General features: G+C 45.2%; 1 long non-coding RNA gene across 1 annotated transcript; it reads right to left on the bottom strand.

Annotated features, from left to right (window-relative positions):
- Positions 1–3,344: 3,344 nt before the first annotated feature.
- LOC142830851 (uncharacterized) lies at positions 3,345–11,588 on the bottom strand. The gene is made up of 3 exons (XR_012906379.1): positions 11,274–11,588; positions 5,799–5,902; positions 3,345–3,998 (listed from the first exon to the last, which is right to left on the bottom strand). It is a non-coding gene; the product is annotated as an uncharacterized LOC142830851 (long non-coding RNA).
- Positions 11,589–11,935: the final 347 nt, after the last annotated feature.

The following is an 11,935-nucleotide window of genomic DNA, read 5'->3' as shown; positions in this document are numbered from 1 at the left end:
GATTTGCTTTTTTTTGGTGCAAATGGAAAACCAACTTGTTGGCAGATTTTTTCCCTTTTTATGCTCATTGCTGCGGGTGGGGGTGGGATTTAGACTGCCCTAGGCAAGGGCATAAAGAAGCCTCCTAACCTATCAACAATAGAAATAGGACAATGACCTGCCAAATGTAAGGAAATTAATAAACTGAAGGAGAATAAAAGTCACTGAAGTAGGAAAATTCAAGCAATGAGGAAATCATTTCCTATACAATATAAGCAAAATGTTCTGCTGCTTCAGTTTCACATTGATACGCTATGGGCCAATAAATTTTAGTAACCAATTTTATTATGAAAACCAATTCTATGGGTTGATCGGGTTGGCTTATAGCATAGACAGTTTGATGATTTTGAAAAGGGAAAAAAACGGGTTTACAGCCGCTCCCCGCATTGCAAACGGTCGAGTTATGACCGTTCGCACTTACGACCAAAGCTCCCATGGAGCAGTTGTAAAGGCGGTCCCCAAGTTATGAACGCGACCCGCGCTTATGAACAGCGCAGTCGCTATGTAACTCAATGGGGTACGAGTTATGAACGGATTGAGTTACGGCCAAGTGTTTGGTCCGTAACACATTTGTAACTCGGGGAAAGGCTATACTTTCCTCCTATTTGCATATGTTCTTAACTGAATGAACCTAAATCCCTACTTCAGAAAATTTAAATAAAATGTTAATTCTCAAGGCACAATTACAGGTCCTGAATTTGGTTTGGCCTAAGGGGAAGCTACACTAAATTGTCACTACATAGCAAAAGTCAGCAAAATGACATTGTACATATTCTTAGCACCACTCAGAGAATCTGCTGGGGAGAAGGTCAAAGAAAGTTCAGCTGCTGACATCAAATCAGGAGCCCAATGTGCTGACCCTTAATCATAGGCTTTATAGACTGCAATTCAGCACAGCATTACTGAATTCACCTTTAGATTAAGCTGGTCTGCGTTGACAGATACAACTCCATAGGCAAGTTAATGGCTATGTTATCTACTCAATTACGCAAGTTTTTATAACAGACCAGTGAGGCCACCTCTGTAACTGAGAGAAGTCTTTAAGGTCTTTATTGATTGCACTTTCAACAAAGTTGACATTTTCAGTGTTGTTTAGTAATTGGTGATATGTATACAAATTAAACCTTGAAAACAATCATAGTATGAGAGACTTTAAAAAAAATCAGAAAAAAAGGCTGAGAGACTGCTCAAGGAAATAAAACTAAGCATGTACGTAAGTGTTGAAAGGTTGGGGCCTCAGTAAAGAGAACATTAAGGTTGAAAGTTAACCACTCAAACGTCAGGAAATGGCAGTTAAGATTACAACAGTCATAAATTTCTCTCTTTGTCCTTTTGTATTACTATACAGTCTTTAATTACATAATCATATATCATCATTTCCATTGAATCCCAATATTAAAACAGAAGTGAAAAGGAAGGTTTTCACAATACAATTTCTGTGTGTTTATCAACTGTTAAAACATTTACTTTATGGAAATTAAATTACATATTTTAATAATATATTGTTATAATCTTTGTTCAGTGTAGGTGCTTCTGATTTATTCATTGTTATTGTTCATTTATTATTGTTTAATCTGCAAACTGCATTATAACTAGTTACTGGCAGCCAGCCCTATCTCATTTACCGTACACCACCGACGCATGAACTAAGGGGACACATTTTGTTCTATATTGCACCAATGTAAATTCAGACTGAGTCTGCTGATGTTGCTGGAGATATTCCAGTTTTACACTGTTGTAAATGAGAACAGATTATATACAAGAACACGCCAGGAATCCTTTTGGTCCCCGCGTCATTCATTGAGTACATGAGGTAGCGGTACTACAGAAGCAGTATTTTGTGATCATGTAGGACCTCATCAATCTTCCACTGAAGTAAATGGAATTCTCTGCTATGACTTTAATGGGAGTTGGATCAGGTCCATAATGAAAGTCTATACACCTGAACCTTCATACTTCTGGTATCCCTAATCTGGGAACACCCATGGTATGGACCCTGGTGAGGGGAGGAGAAAGCAGCTTTGCCCATTGCTGCTCCCTTTCTCCACCCCCACAACTGGGGGAACGGCAGCACAGAAACATGTTTCTCCTGCAGCTTTTACCTTGCCGCTCCCATAGTGGCAGGGAAAGTGCCTAGGAGTGATGTGATGCAGAGCCATATGTGCCCCCAGCAGTGGGGCACCATAGAAATGCTCCACTCATGCCCAGACCCCACAGTACCCTCCCTCGTCCAGAAAAACCTTTAATCCAGCATACCCTGATTCCCAGAGTTGCCAAATTAAAGAGTTTCAAGTGTATTTTAGCTATCTCTATATTATCTGCCAAGGCACTAGCAGTGAAAAGAACTTAAATTTCTTACAGGTACTGCCGCCCTATTGCTACCCAGATCCCTGCCAGTTCTTAAAATTGCACTCTGCTGGCTTTTCCTGCAGCTTAGGTTGTTCTTGCTGGAGTTGCACAGTGGGGCGCACCCCTTATTTCACCTCTTTAAGCTACCCAGGTTGTTTCTTCATGTACTCGCTCATATCCATTCCACGTGGGTGTGTGCATGCTGTGCGCACGCATCATTGGAAGTCTTTCCCTTAGCACAGGGCTGGACAAAGTCCAGCCCTGCCAGGACCCTCAAGCACGCAGCTGTAGCAGTTTAAAGCGCAGTCCCTATGTTTCTCTGCTCTGCAGGGAGGGGGACGGGGGAGAAGCTTCATGTGATATCCCCACCCCCAGCCCAATCCTCAGCTCCTATTGGCCAGAAACAACTGGCTAATAAAAACTGACCTCAGCCAATCTCTCAACTCCTATTGGCTGGAAACAGCCAGCCAATTGGAGCTGAGAGATTGGCCTGGGAGCTGGGGGCAGCGCAAGCTTCTTCCTGCACCCAGACTTGAGAGCCACGTGGAGGGAACAGCCCAGTGGTCTGGGGCTGCAGAAAGCAGGGAGCTCAACCTGCCTTGGGGGTGCTGCAAGCCAGGAGAAGCTTAGGTAAGTGCCTCCCGCCAGAGCCTGCCTCTGGCACCCCTGCCCTCCTGCAACTCAACTTCCTCTCCCAGGTCACCATCCAAACCCTCTGCAACCCCCTGCCCCAGGTTACAGCTCCCTCCCAGACCCTGTACCCCCTCCTACACCTCTCCCCCAGGCCAGAATCCTCTCCTGCACCCAAGCACCCTCCCAGACCTTGCACCCCATTCTTCTGCACCCCTGTCCCTTACCCCATGCACCCTTCTGTATCCAGCCTCCATCCTACACCCCACACTCCTTCCACAGAAAAGTGCAGCCCTTGACCACTTACCAAAAACTTGGAGTGGCTCCCTAACAAAAATTATTGCCCACCCTTGGCCTCTCTGGATGACTGGCTGGTGCAGGCCTTGTCTTCGGACAAGGTGCTGGCCCATATTTCCTGGGTGTGGGACTTTTTCTCGGAGCTGGGTGAACTCCTGAATGTGGGTGCTCATCTGGACTCTGGTGGCCACAGCCTCACTGCCCAGGTCCCGCTTCCTGGCCCTCAGGGAAGCCATTCTGGCCCTACGAGCATCTTCCCATGACCACAGCCAGGAACTGCATGTACCTCCTTGGGCTCATGGGCACCTATATTTATGTGATACAGTACACCAGGCTCCACCTATGCCTGCTGCAATTGTGGTTGGCTCAGGTCCACAACCCATCCTTCCACCCTTGTGACACGATGGTGATGGTTTCTCCCGACATCCTTCACTCTCTGGACTGGTGGATCCAAGAGAATGTGGTCTGCGCTGGAGTCCCATTCTCTAGGCTTCTACTGCCCCTTTGGTTGGTGACGGATGCGTACAACACCAGTTGGGGAGCCCATGTTGGAAACATGAGGACTCAAAGTATGTGGTGGTGGGAGGAACTCCCACCTGCATATCAATGTCAGGGAATTGCGGGCTGTCCATCTTGCGTGGTAGGCCTCTCTTTCCCGCCTCAAGGGTAGGATGATTCTCACCCTGTCAACGATACAACAGCAGTGTTCTACATAACCAGGCAGGGTGGTGCTAGTTCCCCTCCCCTGTGCCTGGAAGCCTTCTAGCTCTGGGATCTGTGTCGATTGATTAACTAATGGAATAGTCGATGTGATTTTCATCAACTATTCAATGAGTCTATAAGGACTAGCACACGTTTCACCTCTGAAATGTACAAGAGCCCCTGCTGCATTTACAAGATTGAAATGTACAAGAGCCCCTTTGAAATGAAACGCCACATGGCGCCCAGGATTCCAAGTGGCATTGGAATCTTTGAAATGCACAAGAGCCCCTGCTGGGGCTACTGTATGTTTCAAAGCCGGCTCCCCACGGTGTCCCCACCTCTACCCCTGCCCCCGCTGCCTCTTTGTGATAGAGGCAGCAAGGGGAGGAAGTGACTAGTCCACTAATGCATCGACTATCCGATAAGCTTTTGCTCCATTGGATAGTAGACTAGTTGCTTACATCCCTAGTATTCACCCGATTGCCTCCTACCTCCCCCTTTTGAGCCTCTGGCAATGTGCTTGCTGTTGCAGCAGTTCTGGAAGGTGTCATTCCTGGTAGCTATCATGTTAGCTAGACATGTATCAGAGGTAAGGGCTCTTACCTCAGACTCCCCCACCCCAGTCTCTTTCAAGGATAAGGTCAGCTCTGCCACCGTTTTCCTGCCGAAGATGGTGTCTCAGGGTGCATCTACCCAGCAGGACTTATCTTGAAATAAGCTGCGCAAATTGAGCTACGTCAATTGTGTAGTTTCTTTCAAAATAGATTATTTTGAAATTGGGAGCATCTACACAGCACTTATTTCAAAATAGAGCACTCTTCCCCTGATTTCCCTTACTCCTCGAACAATGAGGGTTACAGGAGTCGGAGTAAGAAGTCCTCCAGCTTGACAGTATTTCAACATTATTTCTAAATAACTGCCTGCTGTGTAACCGCGGACTAAGTTATTTAGAAATAATGCTAGTTATTTCGAAATAATGTTGCTGTGTAGACGTACCCTCAGTTTCATGTGTCTCAGGATGTTTTTCTCCCAGTTTTTATCCCAAACCCCATGCCTCTGGCAAAGAACAGGCGTTATACACACTGGCTATGTCTACACTGGGCCACTTATTCCGGAAAATCAGCCGCTTTTCCGGAATAAGCTGCGAGCTGTCTACACTGGCCCTTGAATTTCCGGAAAAGCAACGATGCTCTACTGTATAAAATCAGCCGCTATTCCAGAAAAACTATTCTGCTCCCGCTCAGGCATAAGTCCTTATTCCAGAACACTGTTCCGGAAAAGGGCCAGTGTAGACAGCCCAGTAGTCTTTTCCAGAAAAAAGCCCCGATTGCGAAAATGGCGATCGGGGCTCTTTTCCGGAAAAGTGCATCTACATTGGCCACAGACGCTTTTCTGGAAAAGCAGCCTGCCAATGTAGACGCTCCTTTTCCGGAAAAACTGAAAACAGAATAGTATTCCGTTTTAAGCAGTTCCGGAACTTCATACCAGTGTAGACACAGCCACTGGATATTAAAGGGCATTGGCTTTTTATTTAGACAGGACAAACCCTTTTGTGAGTCCCCACATTTGTTCGTGGCAATCACAGAGAGGCTAAAGGGTTAGCTGGTCTCTATTCAGAGGATTTCCTCTTGGATAATCAGGGAGTGTTATGGTCTGGCTGGGGTACTAGCCCCTCCTCTAACTGCACATTCCACTAGGGCACAGGTCTTCTCTGCAGCCTTTGTGGCTCAGGTCCCCATCCTGGACATCTGTAGGGCTGATACGTGATCTTTGGTCCACACCTTTGCCAACCCTTATGCGCTGGCTCATCAGGCTAAGGAGGACACCGCTCTCGATAGGGCTGTTCTCCACTCTGTTAGAACTGCAACCCTGCCTCCTGAGTCACCTAAATGGAATGGACATGACATGAGCAATCACTCGAAGAAAAAATGATTACTTACCTTTCGTAACTGTTGTATTTTGAGATGTGTTGCTCATGACCATTCCAAATCCTGCCCACCTCCCCTTCTTCAGAGTAGTCTGGTAAGAAGGAACCGAAGAGGTGGAGGGCCAGCTGGAATATATATTAGCCGATATATCGGTGCCACTGCAGGGGGCTCCCCTGCTGGCCCAACAGGTACTGCTAAGGGAAAAAGCTTCCGACGAGGTGTGCACATTGCGCGCACACACCTACATGGAATTGACATGGGCAATACATCTTCAAGAACAACAGTTACAAAAGGTAAGTAACCATTTTTATAGCCATATCCATTATCACAATGTTTCAATGCATCCCAGAGAATTAAAAACACAAACCACAAAAAAAGCCCGATAATATGGTTTTATCTCTTCTTGCTCCTAGGCAGTTGGAACTATATAACTGTGTACGTGAGGGTTTTTCGTTGTTATTCTTGAGTTTTATTTCATTCTCTCTCTTCTCAGCACTCATACAACTTTTTTCCTTCATTATTGACTCACCTCTTTCATTGTCCTCTTCTCCCTTCTTTCTTCCTTCTTTGCTGTCATTCATGCAGGTGTGGGAAAGCTCTGTTGAGAACCCATCTTTTCACCTAAGTCTGAAGGCAGTGAAATTTGCGGTCATTCTAATCTCTCATTTTCTGAGTGTATGCACAAAGTGCCTCAGGTGGCATGTGACCAAGATTCATCATTGAATTTGATGCACTGGTTGGATCATTAGTTTCCCTGGCTTGGGTTGGATGAGTTCCAAAGCCTTGACCTTGATGTCTCCTGCTTGCATGATCTTCATTCTGGGGATTGACAGCTTCATCATTCCTGAGGAACATAGCTGCCAAGGGAGATTGTCATCACAGACTGAGCGTATCTTTTTTAGCTACACTGGAACAATTCCACTAAGATTTTGAAATGACTCACTTAATGGTTGCCAACCACCGCACTACGCAGAGCACTACAATGGTGTGTTCTTGGTGTTGGGAAGACAGACTGCTGTCTTCTGAACTAATCAACATGTTTTTAAGAGGTCTGTTTTGATCATACCTAGATGTAACAAGTTACAGAAAAGTCTCAGAGGCACGGCTCATGCTAGTCAAATTATCATTCCATTAGAAGTGATGATCTTCTTTTTATCTGAGTTTAGTTAAGCATAATTTTTCATTGTTTTAGCTATGTTAGACTTCAGCAGTAACCAGGAATGGGGAAAAATCCAAAGGCTGTAAACTAATTAGAAGATGTGGGGTGGCAGACTTCCTCAATAGAGGATGTGATGCTAGCGTTTTTAAGAGCAGGTTCCTCTTAATACTATTTGGACAGCATGTAGTTGTTTAAAAGGGTGAGAAGGAAATGATTCTTGTAGAACATCACACATGAATGTCCTCAGGGCAAAGGAACATTACTCATCATTATTTTCTTTCATGTCCTGAAAGAAAAAATTGTAACTGTTTCAGCATTTTCCCATCAACCACTGCTATCATCTGTGGAAGGAAAGTAGTACAGCATGATCAACAGCATAAAATGCTTTAGATAGACCTAAGTGTACGATATTAAAATCTTCTTGTTTCTACTGTTAGTAGGCAGTCATCTGTTGGTGCCACCAAAACAGTCTCTATTCCAGGATTAGGTCTGAAACCTAACTGTGAGGTGTCCAAAACACTGACAGAGAATGGAGGTCTTTAATTATGACATTTAGGTGTAAGCAAGGTCTGAACCATCAGACCACCTGCAATGAGAAGGGAATCCTGGGTGTGGTTAGGTTCATTCAGTTGTTAGCCCTGTAAGCCAGTGTGATGGAGCGGCAGAGCCCCGCATTTACGGCCCTTCCCCCCTCACGGGGGGCAGGCGGCAGAGTGATGTGGGGCAGACACCGTCACCCTACGCGGCTGAGATGAGGTTCATGCTGGAATGAGAAAGAAATCCTGGGTATGGTTATGTAAATACATTTCAGTCAGTGCTATAGGCCTGATAGTCAATTGTTAGAATGGTATTTTGCCTATTATATCTAATTTGGCTGTTGTGGCATCACAAATCATATTAACCCTAAATGTAGGAATTGTAAAATATGACCACCAATGCTTGCAGGAGAGACATTGTCATTATAAAGAATCTCAAGTGGACAAGGCTTTCCCTTCCTGACTCAGTGAAGTCAATTGGGGAGAAGGGCAGAGCTCTGAACCAGCAGTCTACATGCCCTCCAGGCATGAGCTGTAAGACCAGTTCAGTCTGTTTCTCTTCTCCCCTTTACGCCCTCCCTCCACCCCATTCTAATGGCAGAACAAAAACAGACCTCATAAGGAGTCTCTATTATTTTAAAAATGTTATTCCAAGGGATGCTGGAATCTCTTTGGCCAGCAAGGTGGTGCTAGAGAACAGCAAGCAGGTGGAGGGTGAGTGACCAGTGGAGTGGGTGAGATGCCTCCTACTCTTCCACCCTCTCAGGATGGGAGGTGAGCTCTGCAGGTCACCTCTGAACTCTGGTCTGCCCTGACCAAGAGCAGCAACTGTGAGTGGGGTGCAGAGAAGGGTTGGGCATATGAATGGGACAGGACTTGTGAACCTGAGAGGAAAAGGACATTGCCCAGCCTACTTGTGCTGTGATGTTTACTCATGCTTTGGTTATGAACTCTGTGGTGTTTTCCCAAGTTTATGCCACATTACTTCTCTCCCCCTATGATTAAAAGTTTCTTTTCTATGCTCAGGCTCTGTGCTTGCAAGTGGGGAATCATTGCCTCTCAGAGGCATCTAGGAGTGTGTGTGAATTTCCCAGGTTACTGTGTGGGAGCTTGAGCCAATTCTGTATTGGATAGATGGAGAGGAATCCCTAGATATTGAACCCAGCCCTAGCTGCTGCTACCTGGCAGAACGGTTACATAGGTACTTTCTTGATTATCTATCACAAAGATGAATGTTGGATACTATTGGCAATTTGTGAGGGCCACTGGCTGAAGAAAAGTTTCTTGGGAAAAGGGCAAATTATTATATCAAAGGATAATTATGACATCTCTGGCAGCAAATAGGATGGCAGAATTGAGGTTGTATAAGCAATCTTATTTTTGGCATATCTTTGCCTTTTGAATGATTAACGTTACAGCCTTAATATAGCTTTTTGTATGGAAAGTACTTTAATATCTACCATTAATAATTTATCTCAGATGTATTCAAGATAATTTAAGTGCTTAAAATGTAGAGGGTTTTTTTCCAGGAATGCCATTCAGAAGTCAGCTTTGTCATTATAGTGAGGTGCTCTGGCCTCCCATAGATCTGCCTGGGAAGGAACCGTTTACTGCACCCTCCCTCCTTCCCAATCCTAGGGCGGCCCTCTCGAGACCAAGGAGCTAGCACTTGTCGACCATTCTCCAGAGCCAGGATGCCTAAATTCATTACTGTTTGAACCTGAACACAGGCCAATCTATAGACTTGTTGCCCTGCTCTGCCTGAGGGCCTGAACTACCTAAATGCTTTGCTGCTCAACCCTGAATACAGGTCTGAGCTACAGACTTATTGCCTCATGTAGGCTGTACGACCCATAGTCAGGGTTACTGTGTTTGTCGTTCAGCCCCTCACTACAGGCCTGAGTTGTAGACTCTTGGCCATCCCCCAAGACTAAGTGAGGTGGACTGGCGCCCACAGATCCAGATGGGAAGGAACCTTGCTGCTGATCCACATTTATTTGATGACAACTTAAAATTTTGTACATTGAACTTTTTTCTGTGATCTCACATACGACACCATCTTCTTCACATCCTTTCTTATATCTCACTTCTTTCTTCAATGTCTCCAACAATGACTGACACTCCCAGACATATGTACTGTGTAAAATAAAACCTTATTTGAGAAAAAAAATGTCCTCTTTGCATTATTTGATCCGTCTTACGTTATATAATACCTACATAGAATGTAAACTCCTGCGGGGTATGGACCAGGTCTTCTTTGTCTACGTACAATGCTTTGATACATCACAGGGTAATATTAAAATTAAATATAAAAAAATAATGTACTACATACAATAAATAAAAGTTAGGGAATATTTTTCATACATAGGACTAGGTATCTCAATGTGAATTGCAGATTACATAAATATTATCAAGCCCATGCAATGCATCCTTGTTTGTAAAAGTATGTACATTTAAATCAATCAAGTATTGGCTCTCCTTCACCTTGCCATACCAGTGTGGACAGAACACATTAGCATTTCAGGTAACTATTTCAGTGTTAACAGACATCCTAAACCTGTCCCACAATTACCTTGAGCTGCCTCCCTTTACTGCTGTGCTCAAGGCTTTGCACCTCCAAACAGATATATGTTTCACATAAATTATAACCTTTTAAATATTACATGTTTAATTGGTTCTATGTGTGTTCAGAATATTCATATGAAAATTGTAAATATAAAACATTATAATTTACATTTTATTAGTAGAAAACAGATTTGGATGGGGAATTGTGCTTAAAACTGTGGGTTAGGTATCCAGAATGAATTGCTGTGTGTATCTGAAACAGGATGGCTTGTGCTGTGGACATTGCAAAATTCACCAGTTCAACTACACTAGTGCAGACTGAAACAATGCAATTCCCATACAGAAAAAACATGAAAAATAACTTGGTGACTGCATTCTAGTTCCTTGTTGCCAGTTGCCTCCATCACAATTGACCATTTCAGCAGAGGCCAAGGAAAGAATGGACATGGAGTGATTACTGTATCTCTTTATCTTTAAGAACAAGGCATATTAATGCTGCAGTACAAGGAAACTTGCATTGCTGCAGCATCTATAATGAAAGTCCTATGTGCAGTTTGGCAAGTTCTACAGCAAATTCCCTGGATTCTGCAGCACTCTGAATTGTTTAAATTAAGCTGCTGCAGACTAAATACAATATCTATTTTAGAAATGTGCATCTGTCTGTCTATCCATTAGTAAGTCCATTTGTTAGGAGACTCCTAAACAGTAAGAGCGAGGACTATCAAATTTGGTATGCAACTTACGGATGTTAGCAAATATGTGGCAGGCCCCTCCCACCTAACCCTTCCACAGGGCCTCTTAAGTCCAAGGCCCTCTGGCCTGAGTCCGAAACACAGTTCAAGTCTGGCCCTTTAAGGCAAGGCCACAGCCCTCTGGCCTGAGTCCAAAACAGGGACGCACCCCAGGCAGGGGGACCCAGGCCCACCCTACTCCACCGGGTCCCAGCCCAGGGCCCTGTGAGTGACCAGATAGCGGGTCACTCCCTTGGTGGGGCAATCCGGCCAAAACGCACCAAGGTTCTCGGGGCAGGAGAGGCAGTTCCCGCTCCTGCCCTGGGCCACTTCCTACCTGGTTCACTGGGGTTCCTTCCCATGTACTCGTCCAGCTTTCTGCAGCCTCCAGGCTGGTGTCTCCTTGGCAGGCAGTCTCTGGGGTGCACCAACTTGCCTCCATGTCCCCACCGGCCTCTTCTGGAGTCTCTGGTGACCGCTGTGCAGGAGCCCCCTTCACCAATCCTTCTCCTCTGGCTGCCACCCGAGACTGCGTCCTTCCTCAGGCTTTTATAGTGGAGCTACAGCCCAGGCATGCTCAGTAGGACTGTGGTGGAGGGGCCTCTGCAGCCAGGTAACCCTGGCAGGGCCTGCAGGCTCACTGCAGAGCTGCCTCGCCCCGTCACACAGTACTTGACTGGAGTATTGACTACTCACTTTCCCCCATCTTGCTGCCTCTCATAGAAGCAGCATGGGCGGGGGAACTGGTGCTGGGGGAAGCTAGCTTAAAAGCGGGTTCCCCCCAGCACTGTCTCTAGGGTTGCCAGTTGGTTTCAACAAAAATACTGGACACTCTTGATATTACATCACAATCTACATTGCATCTTATTTAGAAAATACCAGACATTTATATTTTCTCATTTATATTTTCTCAATTTGTTTCCCGAACAGAGAGCTCAAATACTGGACTGTCCGGTTCAAAATCGGACACCTGGCAACCCTAACTGTCTCTACAGTGCC

This window comes from Pelodiscus sinensis, chromosome 10 (genome assembly GCF_049634645.1).
Source record: "Pelodiscus sinensis isolate JC-2024 chromosome 10, ASM4963464v1, whole genome shotgun sequence".
In the NCBI taxonomy this organism is placed as follows: Eukaryota; Metazoa; Chordata; order Testudines; family Trionychidae; genus Pelodiscus; species Pelodiscus sinensis.
The sequence above is the reverse complement of the archived record's forward strand: the minus strand, read 5'-3'. Positions and strand labels throughout refer to the sequence as shown.